The sequence below is a fragment of the Struthio camelus genome, chromosome 1 (assembly GCF_040807025.1).
Source record: "Struthio camelus isolate bStrCam1 chromosome 1, bStrCam1.hap1, whole genome shotgun sequence".
In the NCBI taxonomy this organism is placed as follows: domain Eukaryota; kingdom Metazoa; phylum Chordata; class Aves; order Struthioniformes; family Struthionidae; genus Struthio; species Struthio camelus.
The window spans coordinates 190,824,059-190,838,251 of record NC_090942.1 but is presented as its reverse complement, the minus strand read 5'-3'; the positions used below and the strand labels follow the sequence as shown (position 1 = coordinate 190,838,251).

The following is a 14,193-nucleotide window of genomic DNA, read 5'->3' as shown; positions in this document are numbered from 1 at the left end:
TCCTGTCCGAGACTAGGAGGAGGAGGAAACAAGTGTTGTGTTTTTTCTAATCAGTGAGCATTTCCTTGAAGGACTTTGGCAACTGATTTTAAATTTTGATGTCTCACTCTTCACACTGAGAGTATCAGAGGTACAGGAGGGGTTGATTGGCTTTGTTAAGGAGGATGCTGCTGCTTCTGCTATCGTTACTCTGATCCTCTGCGTCAACCCTTTACAACTGGGTCTGTTTCTGTGCTTCCCTTATTTATATGGCCGCTGATTCAAATTGAGCTGTGCAGTCACTATTTAGGTAAAATCTTTTTTTTTTTTTTTTTTTTTTTTTTTAAAACATGGGAGGGAGAAAAATACAGATCTTAGATGATTAAAAAGCTTTTTGAGGAACGAATACAAACTATTCTGGCAGGTCGTTCTGTCAAAGATAGAAATTCAGCTGGAATATTGCGTTCCCCGAACTATCTGGAAGTGACAGCCTGGCCAGCTATGGGCTGATTCCAGGGTGAAACCACTCTTGGTCATCTTTAAAAGCATATGGCAATTGGTGAAGGTCCCTGTGGACTTAAAGAAAGCAAGAAGGGCAAGAAGCAGGATTTGGAAAGCTACAGGCTCAGTCCATGGGAAGGTAATGTAGCAAATAAACCTGGAAACCGTTTCCAAACTTATGACGAATGAGAAGGTGATTAGGCATATACAGCATGTATGAAGGAGAAATCATCCTTGACCAACCCAATAGACTTCCATGATGAGATGACTAGCTTGGTGGATGTTTATCTTAACTTTAGCAAGGCTTTCAGCACTGTCTCCCGTAACATCCTTATCGATGAATTGATGAAAGCGCAGGCTGGGTAAGTAGACAGCAAGGTAGATTGCAACCTGGCTGAACTGCCAAGCTTGAAAGGTTGTGATCAGTGATGCAAAGCCCCGCTGAAGAGCAATCACTAGTGGGGTACCTGAGGGTCAATACTGAGGCTGATACTGTTGAGCGTCTTCGTTCATGACCTACAGGATGGGACAGAGTGCAAGTTTGCACAAGTTTGCACTCAGCAAGTTTGCAGGTGATGCAAAACTGGGAGGAGTGGCTGATGCAACCAGACGGTTGTGCTGCCATTCGGAGGGACCTCAACTGGCTGGAGAAGTGGGTCTTTGGGAATCCAATGAAGGGAAATAGCAAGTCCTACACGTGGGGAGGAGTAATTCCATGTACAGGTACAGGTTGGGGCTGACTGGCTGGAGAGCAGCTTTGTGGAGGAAGCCTTGCGGTCCTGGAGGACAAGTGGACAAGCAAGCCAGCAATGCACCCTTGTGGCAAAGGTGGCCAACAGTATCCTCGGCTGCATTAGGCAGAGAATTGCTGGGAGGTGATCTTTCCCCTCTACTCAGCCCTGACGAGGCCTCATCTGGAGTGCTGTGTCCAGTGCTGGGCTCTTCGGGACAAGAAAGACACAGAGCTACTGGAGTGAGTTCAGCGAAGGGCCGTGAAGATGACGAAGGGACTGGAGCATCTCTCATAAGGAGAGGATGGGAGAGCTGGGACTTCTCTTGCCAATATGTACAAATATCTAAAGTAGGGGGTAGTAAAGAAGACTGAGCCAGACTCTTGTCAGTGGTGCACAGTGACAGGACAAGAGGCAACGGGCGCAAGCTGAAATACAGGAAACTCCATTTCAACATAGAAAAAAACCCTTTTTACTGTGAGGATGACTCAGCACTGGCACAGCTTGCCTAGGGAAGTTGTGGAGTCTCCATCTCTGGCGATCTTCAACATGCAAGTGGACGTGGCCCTGAGCAACCTGTTGTAGCTGCCTCTGCCCCGAGCAAGAGAATGGAGCAGCTAGTCTCCAGAGGTGCCTTCAAACCTCAACTGTTCTCCGATTCTGTGGGCTGCGGTGCATGTGGTGTTCGATATGATTTCTTTGTGTAGACAGCTGGAAGCTCTGCTCCTACTGAAGTGACAGAGTAGGCAAACCCCTTAGATAGCCCACACGAAGCTAAAGAATTAAAGTTGAAGTCAAATTTTGAAAAGGAAGGTACCAGCTTCCCAACTTTGAGTCAAAGACCTAGATTTGTTTCCAGTGTCTGCCTTTGCATGACCTTGGACTTCAGCTCTATGCATCAGTTTACAGAGAGGGAAGTTAAATGTAATGCTTTAACTCTCCTTGGGAAGTGATCTGAGACAGATGAATGAAAAATGCTATGGAAGTGTTAGTTATTCCTATTACTTGGTGAGGTGAAGAAGAGTTGTGTCACTTTTGGTATTTATTTATTGATGCCGTCTGGAATACCTAAAAGAAACTCCCACTCTTCCTCCTTTTCATTACTCCTCTGGCTTATGTTGTGTGACTCTATTCCGAAGTTGTCCTCTAATTTCTAAATATACCCTTCAGACAGTGGCTCTTGTCTAATAAGATAGCTCTCTTGGCATAATATAGTTTTTCCATCTTTTCTTTGTTGTATACATAGTTGTATAGACTGTGAGTGGGTACGGACTCCTGTATAAAGCAAATACCAGCCCAATAAAAGCTATAAAGCTAATGTTAAAGCAAATAAAGCTAACAGTGAGGAGCATCTTACATGTTGAAACCTCTAAGTGGTAGCAATAGTAGGTGGTGGTTTTGCAGGAGGGGAGTGCATTTCATCTGAAAAGTTTCTTTTAACTTGTCTATCGTCATCACGAAGAAACTGATCTACGTATTTTTTGCCGAACAGCAGACAAGAAATTGGAATCAACGCAGTGTGTAGTCAGAGGAAAACAGCCAACTAATTTTCTATTTGTCATAGAAAGGTACAGACTGGGTTAAAATTGTGTTCCCACACACCAATGCAACTTGTATCTGGCTCTGTTGCCAAAAAAACCTAAAACCCAAACCAAAACGGAAAGGTACCATAGAGTTTTCTGATACGTGCACTGTTACGTGAACACGTGGGCAAACAGGGTATTTGGAAGCTGTCAGTTGTGCGTTACGCAGGCCAGCAGTGAAATACAGAGATCACCACGCACGTAAATCTGGTTGTGGGTACTCCGTAAATGTTATGTTCTTTTCTTCCGGCAAAGCAGTGCCGCTCCTGAAAGGTGCCAGTTGTTTTCCAAAGTGGTAGGGGTTTCACTGGGGCTAAAAGTAGCTACTCCTGAAAATGTCTTACCGTGGTGAAAAGGTCTCCTCTGCTTTGCTGTGCAAGACAGCGTGCTTTCTTTTCTAAACAGTCGGTGGTCTGCCTGAAGGGTGGAAACGTAACCTTGGTTTTAGAGAGGATTAAAAAAAGAAAAAAAACCATTAGCACCATCAGTATGTGTGTGTGCTGATCCACCGCTCTTGTGAGCAGAGGGCACCTCGTGTGCCCGGTGCGTTATTTAGACCTTTTAAACTCTGCTTCCGCTGCAAGCGTATGGGCTGAAATAGCTAGATTTCCCATTGGATTGGCTTACAGATGGATCCGTGCAAGTGAGATTTGTCTAATTGCCTGAAAAATCAAAGCCAATGTGGGTTCGTAATAACTTGAAAGGAGAGTTTGTTTTTGGTATCTTACCGGAGTGCAAAATTTTTGAAACACTGGTTTCCGGTTGAATTAAGTATTTCTTTTGATTTGGAGCAAGGGCATTTCGCTTCCATTGTAACGAAAGCGAAGAGGAGGAGTCCAGCTCCTCCTCGGCGCGGGAGACGGCGGACCCGGGCCCCCGTCCCCCTGGCTCCTGCCTCCGTGGGCCCCCGCGTTGCCCCCGTCCCCCTCTCCTAGCACAGCTGGGACGAGGCCGTTCTGCCTGGGTCTCGCACCTGCGAGCCTGGAAAGGGGAAAAAGCTGGGAGAGGAGCAAACGAGTGCTGCTTGGGGCATTTCCTGGGGAACGAAACGCGTGCTCAGGTTAATCGCCTCCCGAGCTAGCGCTTTAGCTGACTAGACTGCTAATTAAAGCTGTCTGCCTCCTCCTCCTCCTCCTCCGCCCGGGTCGCCGAATCTGGTCCGCGCGCTTTTGTTCACTGGCACTATTAAGTACATTCAACCTGAATTTGAAATAGCCGTGGGATTACTTAAACCACGTTTCTCGGTGAGTACGGTGTTGCTGAAACTCTTCATCCTGCTGTACTTAAATATGAACCCTTTTCCTCCTTTTCTTTCGGTCTCTTAGCCGAAAGATTTTGACTTCCCAGGACAAAACGTCAGTATTGTACCAGGCAAAGGTGATTGCATGGCACAGTGATAAAGTGTTCTTGTAGCCCGCTGAAAGTGGAGGCGGGTGTCCCAACTTTTCTATTAAAGGCAATTCGTTCCAAACTTTGGTGCGTGTCTTTTGTGCTATTAGGCGATACTGTTGCTACAGATCTGCTCACAAGAGATAATGAAAATCATCTGCCCTTGTAACCCGGAGAGAAAATATCAATAGCGTGGTTAAAAGATTCCTTTTTGTTGCCCTTTGGTTTTGTAGCGAGGCACACGTTTCCCATTTCAGTTTCCAATAGGCGTTCCCAAGAGAGCCAATGTTCGTAAACTGGAGACCTCCATCCCGTGCATAGGAGCACTGAGCTCATTCTGGATGCTGCGAGCCTCTCCGAGCAAACCCGCAGAATGCCAAGCTCGACATATCATCTCATGCTTTCTAAGGAGCAAATGCGGTGTGGAGGGAACAGCGTTCCAGTCCGTGCAAGTATTTATTTCTAAACTGGATTTAAAAAATGCCCTTGCCTTACCTTTGAACATAGATATGGGTAAAATAATGTAAATCTCCAGTACTTACAGGATTAATTACAATAAAATCTCTTTTGGCATTGCAAACTGATATTTATCACCTTTTATGTCAAGAGGTTTTAGTTTAAATTTCCCGTTTCAGCAATAGTGGTGAAGCGACTGTGCCAGAATCATTGCTGACGTACACCTCAAAGTGCATGTTGACCCTGAAGTTATTTAACGTTCTTATTCGACTCACCTGGTTAACGTTATTTCTCTCCCCTTCTGCAGGATACGCACCGGCTTTCATCTGGTGCTGGTGTTTCCTAGTTTCGTCTTTGCAAGCTGGGAAGAGAGCTGCGTTTCTGTACACAGCCGCTCACTGGCTTGTGTTTGCCCAAAAGTCCTTGAGCATGTCCCGGGACGAGGAGCTGGACCTCCTTGCCCCACGTTTAACACTCGCTTTTGCCTTGTGGTGGCCGTGGCTGCTGCTGCTTGTCTCTAGCCCTGCTGGGTACACCTATTCAGGCTTTTTGGGAAAAAGGTATTGCAGGCGCCCAGGAAAAAACAATCTTGCGCTAAATTGGGAGCGAGACCGGGGTTCAAATCTTGCTTCTGCTCCACAGTCGCATGGAGGCTGCAGCATCACCTGCCCTGGAGGCAGAGTTAAGCGATTTCCCACTCCCTGGGGACGCCCAAGGACTGTTGTTCTCCAGCGTCCCAGACAGAAACCACGCTAATGTTTCAATAGATTATATCCCCTTTCCGCAGGCTGGGACCGCGGCCCCCCTCGGAGAGAAGGGTGGGTGCCGTGGCGGGGACGGGCCACCTGGTGTGGAGAACCAGCGGGGAAAACCCAAAGCGTGAATGTTGTAGTAAAGAGTTTCTTATGCCGGCAGACACGGCCTAAGAAAACCTGTAACATCAAAATTGGTTTTCCAGTTTTAGAAACAATTGAGTCATTGTCGTTTTCGAGATTGGAGGCGATGCGAAGCACGGGCTGTGCTCAGCGAAGGATTACTGAATTCAGCCAGGATTTAAGCAAGGAAATGCACACAAGATTTCCTTTTAAAAATCTCATGCTTAAGTAGCTGTTTTGTTTCTGCGCTCAGAGCTGAAACGACAGGCCAGTGGGTCTGTAAATTTTCTATGTTTTGGTGCTTTTTGTTTACTTGACTTGAGGGTGAGCTTCTGCCCTTCACGGGAAGCATTGCTCTTTGGGAAGGTGCCTGACTTGGCAACGCGGCCCATGCCCGCCTATCACTGGGATGTGCCCCAGCTCTGTGGCGTGCCGGCCAGTGAAGATCTCAATTTTGGCATCTCTCTTTGGGCCCCAGTGCCCATCCCCAGGCACTGTCTGGTTTCGGCCTCGTCCTCGTGCAGGCTGCCCAGGGCCCTGGAGACCTGCTCCAACAGGCGACGGGAGGCTTGGTGGCCTCCTCTTGGTCTGGGCAGCCTTGCCGTTGGGCAGATGTTAGCTGAGCTGTGCAGGTACGCACCAGAAATTTGATTACAAAATTAGCGTAATGAGTGCTCGACCCCCTGGGAGCTCAGTTTCTTCCTGCCAAACCCAGTGCTACTCAAGTGTCTAGAAATTTCCAACATTTCCGTGTGGCCGACCCATGTCAAAAACAGCCACTTCCATGCTAACATGGCGTGCCGCATGTCTACTGTGCTAGAAATGTCACTCTTCAGTCTGAATTTCCCGATGAGGATGTTCCAGCGATCTCATTAACTGAAATATTTTAATATGCACAAATAAAAATGCAGAGGCAAGTCACCTGTGGAAGATGATGTAGGGAGCTGATACAAAAGGGAGGGAAGGAAGAAAGGTCAGTGTCCACCGAATACAAGTAGCCATAGATTTTAAGACCAGCGTAGGCTGTGCTTCATCCAGTTAAACTAACGAGGCCAGGCCTTCAGCCCACTAACACATCTGAGTCGCAAGGCCAAGAAGACATTTGTGTGACCCAGTTTGAATTTACCACTTAATTCATCTTTTTCAAGCGCTATAAATAATTCAGCCGACGGCAGTTCAATGGTGATAAATAGGGCAATAAACCTCATTCTGTAGCAAAGGCTACAAAGCGAGCAATGCTTTTTAATTGACTGCTGCATAGTGACTAGGAAAGGCAGGGAACATTCACTCAACCCGCTGCACCACAAATGTCAACAAACAAAAGTTCTTTGATGGCTTTGAAGTTGCCTGGAATCACTCAGTCCTTATCAAAGGAACGCGCTGCGCATAACGCTGTGTTTTTGTGTCGGAAGACTACTTTAGATCTCAAAGCCATTGCACAAACCAATTTAACTTCTTGGGACCGCTGCAAAGGTTCAGCTTTATGCTACAGAAACTGCACTTGGAGCTGGAGAAACGAAAAAGGGAGGAAGTCTTCTGACACCCCTTCTTTAACCCATCTCTTGTTTGTATTGTCCGTTTGGATAGATTAAGGGAGGGGGAAGATTTAGCTCAGCACAAAATGGGCCGCGTGCTGCAGCTGTCACCATTGCCACGCTGCGGCCGGAGAAGTGCCCTCCCAGCGTCCTCATGCCCTCCTTGCGCATGTCCCTGAGGGAACGCTGTTTCTGTTATCTGTGCCCCAACTTCCCTGCGCACTGCAGTTTTTTACTGGCGCTGCTCTTGTGCTGGTGCATGGCAGCATCTCCTGCTCCTCCCGTTGGCCACTTGGAATTACCTTGCTCTGCAGCCTGCAGGCACGGCCAAGGGGCATTGCACCTACAAACGTGCCTTCCCGTGGTGCCCTTTATTCGTTTTGCCTCCACAAGAGCCAAACAAAAATGAAAGGCTGTATGTGGAGAGGTCTGTAGTTCTCATTTCCAAACCCTGTACTCAGATCGCTCTGCAATACCCATCTCTCAAAGTGCGTTTTCTTCTTGCTTGATAGCATACAGTTCCCTGTTCCCTGTTTGCTGTGTGTCCTTCCTGCTCAGGTACGAGCCGAACGCAGGTGCAATGATAGTGGCTTTGTGGGGTTGGCCTAGGAGGTCCCAGCGATGGTTATACAGTGTTTAAAAACTGTCGCTGGGGTTGCAGTACACGAGGAGAGCTGTCTAGTTATCCCACTGACCTGGGCTGCACGGCTGCTTCTTGCACTCTGTTTACCCTCCAGCTCGGTGTGAGATTCAGCCACCCAGCACGCCTGTTCAGACCTATTGCTGGCTGAATTTAACCACCCAGACGCAGATAGCCCTCCTGGCCGGCACGTGAGGAGGGCTTTCGGAGGGTCACCGATCATGGCCAGAGACCCTTAGTTTCAAGACAAGCTAAGAGAAATAACACCTGTGGTGTCCTCTGGCCTATGAAGCCAACCTTGAAAGTAAAGGTGAACCCCAGGAGGTTGCTATGTGTGCTCATGCCTGCTGGAGGGTGGCAGATAGCAAGGCATGTCGGAGAGTATTTTGGCAGTACAGTAGAAGCACTGCATTCGCCTCTGGGGTCCTGGAGAGCTCTGGTTCGGGACTTCCAGATGAGGGAGATACAGCTGTGTCAGCTACAGAACGTCCTGCAAGAATATCTGCTGTCTGTTGAAGTAGACTTTTTCTTATCTTTAAGAATCACCATTTTTTGATGTGTGCCTATATTTAGTTTAGTTTTTAATGATCTGCTAGATTGTTCTGTAGTTAGCTGAGATCTAGTTCAATAGGTTACTGTGCCATGTCCGTGTCTGATACTGCTTGACTTGCAGCTGTGAGAAAACTGGGATGAGGGAATCTCATGCTTGCAGCACCCACATTGATACACTGCTTATTCTGCCCTGCTCACTGCGCAGTTGCATGTCTCCCTTCTTCCACTGACTGCATCCAAGCACAGAGGGCGAGGGTGAGTCATCTAATGGCCTATTTAAGTTTATGGGCCTGGGATTTCTGCTCAGGGTCAGGGATGGCAGAGGTGTAACTGGAGAGGAGCTGTGATCCAGCAAAACCACTTCTGGGCTGGTACCAGCCCAGCTGAGCAATGGCAGAAAAAGCTTCTCCAGCCTCCTTCGCTCACTCCCCTGAGAGCTGGGATTGCTGAAAATTAGCCTACTTCAGCATGATCTTGGCCACCGCTAAGAAGGGAGGGCTTATGGGGCAAGATGTGGGCGAGGAGAGGAGGGAGGAGGTCCAATTTCCCTAACCAGCCAAGTTCTGATACATGGCTTCGGGAATGCATTCTCCTATTAAGGGCAAGCAAATAAGAGGGTGCTGACTTACAAATGTCCGTGCTTTCTTGGGAGAGAAGACCCAAGTGATAGATGGGCAACTAGCCAATGTTTTCTGGACTCATTCAGAAGATGCTGTTTATTCCAGCAGCCAACGACAGCATCTAAATGTACGTCTAAGTCTATAACTCCAGCAGTAAGCATCGAAAGGGTTAACCGTAATAAAAATCTAGCCTGTCATTGTGTCTTTTCACTGAGAATCACTCAAGTAGAGGTTTTCATTCTGACTTTTGTAGCTGAGCTCCAATCACTTGAAGGCATCTTTAAATTCAGGCCAGCGTTCCCCTGAGACGACACTGACTTTTTCTTCTAGTTCTTTCAATTTTGTATTAAAAATGCTTCTTCCAAAAACCGTTTCGATCAACCGATACTTTCCAAACTAGAGATTAAGGTTGCTTCCCATCTGATCTTAGTAAAGTGAGATAGTTTTGCTCATAACATTTTTTTAAATGGTTTTAACTGCATCAGTAGTAAAAACTTCAGCATTGGCTTCAGTATGTAGCAGTACGTCAGAGGAGGAGCATAAATTCAGCAGGATAACAGGGACAAAGGGTCATTGGAGTAGACCTTGGCAGATAAGCTGATGCATGGTCGGTACCTGGGTGGTTAATATATCACTGCCTTTGCATAGCGAGAAGCCACCCTGTAGCGCTGCTAAAATAGAAAGCCCTGCAGTAACGGAGGTGGGGTTTTCTCAAATAGGTCACCATGGGGTGAGGAAGATAAGGGATGGAGAGTTGTGGTTGCTGGTAAGTGCACCGGTGGGGGAAGGAATGTCTCTGTTTCTTGACGCAGGCAAGTGATTCTAATCCCTAAAATCACTGTTCGATTAGACTATTTCCAACCGGAGGCTTGGCCATTTGCAAGCAGAGATGCTAAACTGAGTATTAATCTTCAAACAATTTGCTCTGCCGAATGGGTAAGTGTTTGCCTCCAGGACCTATTCTTCCTTGGGACAGGAAGCCTCGCTATAAAAAGCCAAATCCAGGAAAGAAACCTGTATCCTGGCCTTTTTCCACGGCAAAGCAAACCTCTGACGCTCTTAGTGTTTTCTGGGGATGTGTGCTCACTTTGGATGCATCTTAGGGATGGACGCATCATGTTTGAGTTCCTTGATATTGAATTCCTTATAGAATTATATATAGACCCACTTTGGCTTTCAGAAGTGAAGACTCCCTTCTTTTGCCTGATGGGGTGATGACCTTCCAGCTTGGCATTCGCAGGTTCTCAAAAATCAAGCGGAGGTGTACTCCAGCAGTGCCACTGCAGGCAAAAGGTGCCATGGGGTGGTATTGACATCAACTGTCATCCTTTGCATCATTTCCAGGTGGCTGTATAGCATTTAGGCAGGCTGTTGCACCAGCACGTAGATTAAAAATTACAGCCTTGGGGCTTTCTTCTGTTCCCTCCCCAGCAGCGTCTGTCTCACGGTAGCCCTGTAGCTACCCTGTGCAGATCTCCAAGGCCGAAAAGGAGTGCTGGGTTTTGTTTGAAGCTGAGATGATCCTAGTTGCTCAGCAAGTGGTCCTGGAGGACTGCTGTTGGCAGCTTTTAATCTTATTGATACAGGGACAGGAGCACGGAGGTTGGAGAGCCGAGCAGATCGTAGCAGGTGGCCACGCTTGGAGGGAAAGGGGATTCAAGTCACGGTAAGAGATTCCTGGGTCAAAATTCACCAAACTCACTTGCAAAACCATCCTTTAGCTGCAGTGGGACCACAGTTAGATGTACTGTGCATCAGTACCTTTCTCTAGCAGGCCTTGAGAGCAGGATTGGGTTGAGCTATTCCTGAAAGCTCTGAAAAATTTACCCCTGAATACTAAACTAGGACTTTATGCCTCGCAGCCTGGATCAGAGATGGCTTTATCGGTGGGAAGGCATCAGGAGAGGACACCAGAGGAGCTGCGGCTTCCTCCTTCCTGTGTGTTAACACATCCCAGTGCGGCACATGCCCATGCAATAGCAGCGAGGCTGCAGTATGTGATTTTCCTCCCTCCTTCCCCCATCAGCACTGCAGCTGCATGCAGCAGTGGAGCTTCCTGTAAGAGCAGCTCTGACCAAGCCCGTAAATCAGACTATGTAATTATCGGCCCCGCTGTGGAATAACAGGATGAACGCATTGGTCAGCAGCTGCTTTGAGGCGGCTAACATGCAGATAAACTGAGGGGCCTATATGCGTGCTGGAAACAGTTCATGCTGTAATCCTGACTGTCTTAACAGTTTGTCTTTGTGGTAATTTGTGCTTCTGCTGTCTCCAAATGCAGCTTGGGATCTGGTCCCTCCTTCCCAGCCTCCTCTGCTAGCTCTGTGAAGGGCAACCGTAAATGCACCACGAACCTCGTCTCTGCAAAAGGGTTTGGAAATGAAAACAGCAGGCAAGGCTTTGATTTCCCTCCCGGCCTTTGACAACACGCATTTGCAAAACAGCATCGTGCTACAAGGCTCTGGTGTTGTGCAGAGCATGGGTGCTGCATCTGAGCCTCCAGGCTCAGTGCTTTCGGGCTTTTAGTCATCAATAAACAGGATGATTACACACTCGGTTCTGGATGTGTTCTCTCTTCTGCAGTGAAATTGTTTGTTGCCATGGGTATTGGTTTCCTTTAGAGACATATAACCAAAATGGATTTGAATAGACCCTTACGGGTCAATATTTCCATAGGAGCAAATGCACATCTTGATGCTTCCTCAAATTCTTTTGCGTGTCCCGGATGCAATGACTATGAAAAGAACCTGGAGCTTTTCTTTGGCGAGGTAGCTGATAGGGAAAATGGAATAACTTTCATAAATTATTTTGCCCAGGCCCAGAAAGAAAAATGAACATCTCTGATCACTGCAACCTAAAAGATCAGGTAGAAGTTTCTCTGTTGTTTGTTCTTGACAATTTGAAACTACTTTTTTCCTGCCAGTCCTAATTTTTTTTAACAAGTACTTTTCAGTCTGGGATTTCCAAGATGTGTCATATTGCAGCTCATAAATGGACTTGTGTTCTAGGCAAACAATAGTTGTTACTGTTTAACACAGAGATTTGATAAAATTTGCTAATGACTGCTGCAGAAAATGGGCAGAGCGAGTGGAGAGAAGTTTTTAGTTTCTACCCAGGAGCAAAATTCCCACTCCCTGTTTTATGAATTTCATTAGGTGGAACTAATTAAAGGGATGTTTCTTATTACCAAGATGAGAATCAGTCCAAGAGGAGTCCAGGGAGGTTTGTACGCTGCAGCACAATTGCTCTGCTTTTAAATGCAGTGAAAGCGTTGTGTCCTATTTAATTTGACATTCCTTGTGTTTGTTTCTCTTCGTGACTCATAGCACAACACTGGCAGCAGGCCTAGGAAGTAGGTTATGGGATCTGGCGTAGGGACACTGGCAGATTGTGTTCCAAGTCTGGTGCTTACATTGCACCCCCGGCCACGAGAGCAGCCAGCTAACTGTGTTCTTACCGCCTAGCGAGCCAGTGCCTTCAAAAAGCAGATTAACAGCTGCAGCAATGGTCCAAAGGTCCGAGACAGGCCTAACGTAGCATTTAATTTGCCATTTCTATTAACCTAGCTTGTTCAATATGATAAGATTTTAGTATAGGAATAAAAAAGCCCCACAAAGCATGCACTTCTGACATCCTTTCACTCACCTCTTCTCTTGGCTGTCGCGTTCTGTTTTTAAACAATAGGTTCAACCCTTTCAGCTTCTCACCAGTCCCCTGACCGATGCTGTGCTGTAATCATCAGACCTCCACCAAAGTAGGGTGATCAAGTAATTGCTGATGGAAACTGCATGAGGGCTCTGATTTTTTCCACTGATGGGAAGGGAACACATTAATTTTCGCACTGGTAGGGACTTGATGGCTGGGGACACAGCACATGGGAACAGCTCTGCCTCAACTCTTGCTCTCCTGATAGGGAGCCAGAGCTCAGGTCTTCCCTTCTCATGGCTGGGGCTGATGAAAGGTGTGGACATTGTGTCAGGATCGTGGACTCTGAAGCTGAGAATGCTAGTGATATGTCTCAGGAAAGACCTGGGTAATTTATCTGGCATTGCTCTTCATTTGGTCTTCTGCAAGACCAAGAGCTTAGAGCAAAGCAGATATGAGGTAAGGAGAGCCCTTTGAATTTGCATGGTTTTTTCCTCAACAAGAGCTCCTAAAAACCCAGCAAGGCAGAACATGCAGCTGGATGCTAGGCTACTTCAAACCTGGCTTTGTTAACTAGGCCTCTCTCTGTAGAAAGACCAGAGACAGGATTTCGCTAGTCTGTCACTGATTTTTGTTGGAAGAAGACAGATGATTACTTGCGACTTGGTGACAGACAATGAGTAATAGTTGAGGAAAGCATCATGAGAATGAACATTTGCAAGAAGAAAAAACGTGATTAGAAGATGTCATTAAAGTGTCATTAAAAGATATTTGTCTGAAGTTTCTACATAATCGTGTTGGTTGCTTCTTGTGCAATGGCTGCTGCAATGCAAAATATGCATTTTGCAATGCAGATACTAAAATGGTGTGTGGTTTTGTACGTGTTCTGCTGGAACACAAAACCAAAACCTAAACTGACTGCAACTTCTTTCTGAGCAATTTGCAGAGTAAGAGGTCAATGGCAAGACAGAGTTGTTTACACTGGCTTTTTAAGACCTGAATGGTGAGATTGATTCTGAGTGATTCAAGACTGATTTATTTTAAGTATTAACCAGAATTCACCTAAGTAATGAAGCAGAGCGAAAGCCATTTATTTGACTTTCTTATGACTTGCTTTCTTAAGAAAAGAGTTGCTAAAAAGCAGGCCCTGCCTTCAGAGCGACCATCCAGGGATCACTAGAAATGGTAAAATACAGACTTTACCAAGAGCCGATACTTTGCAAATGAACATCAAAGTCAAAAGAAACTGTGGACATATAAAAGGAAGACACCAGGAAAAAGGAGCAGGTCCAGTGAGGTCAGAGGCATAAAACCATGGGGCCTAAAACACGAAGACAGGTAACGGAGGCTGTGAGTCTAGAAGCGCTCCAGCTCCCTCCAGCAAAGAACCTGATTAAATCCCTTTGACTGATGGCTCCTCCTACGTATAATAAACATCGTCCTTGATGGCAAGGGCTTAGGATAAGGCCTCTCGCACAGGACCTGGAGCGTCTCTGGTGATCTCCTAAATATCAGCATACCTGTGCACTCTGCTACCAAACTGTGGGGTCAAAAGAGTGTGAAAGAAAGGAAATTTCCCTACAAATCCAAGGCAGCACGTACTCATCTCCTTATGCTTTCCCGGAAATGCTTGTTTGTACTGCATCTTGCTCTAAGACACCCAGGGAAAAATTCAGAGAACATTTAA

The 14,193-nt window shown here is 46.7% G+C and overlaps 1 long non-coding RNA gene across 2 annotated transcripts; it reads left to right on the top strand.

Moving 5' to 3' along the window:
• Positions 1–9,503: 9,503 nt before the first annotated feature.
• On the top strand, positions 9,504–11,412 carry LOC104147693 (uncharacterized). Of its 2 annotated transcripts, none has more exons than XR_011138604.1 (3): positions 9,504–9,627; positions 10,448–10,527; positions 11,143–11,412. It is a non-coding gene; the product is annotated as an uncharacterized lncRNA (long non-coding RNA). The 2 variants fall into 2 exon arrangements; XR_694946.2 differs by lacking the exon at positions 9,504–9,627 and adding an exon at positions 9,630–9,797.
• The last annotated feature ends 2,781 nt before the right edge of the window (positions 11,413–14,193 follow it).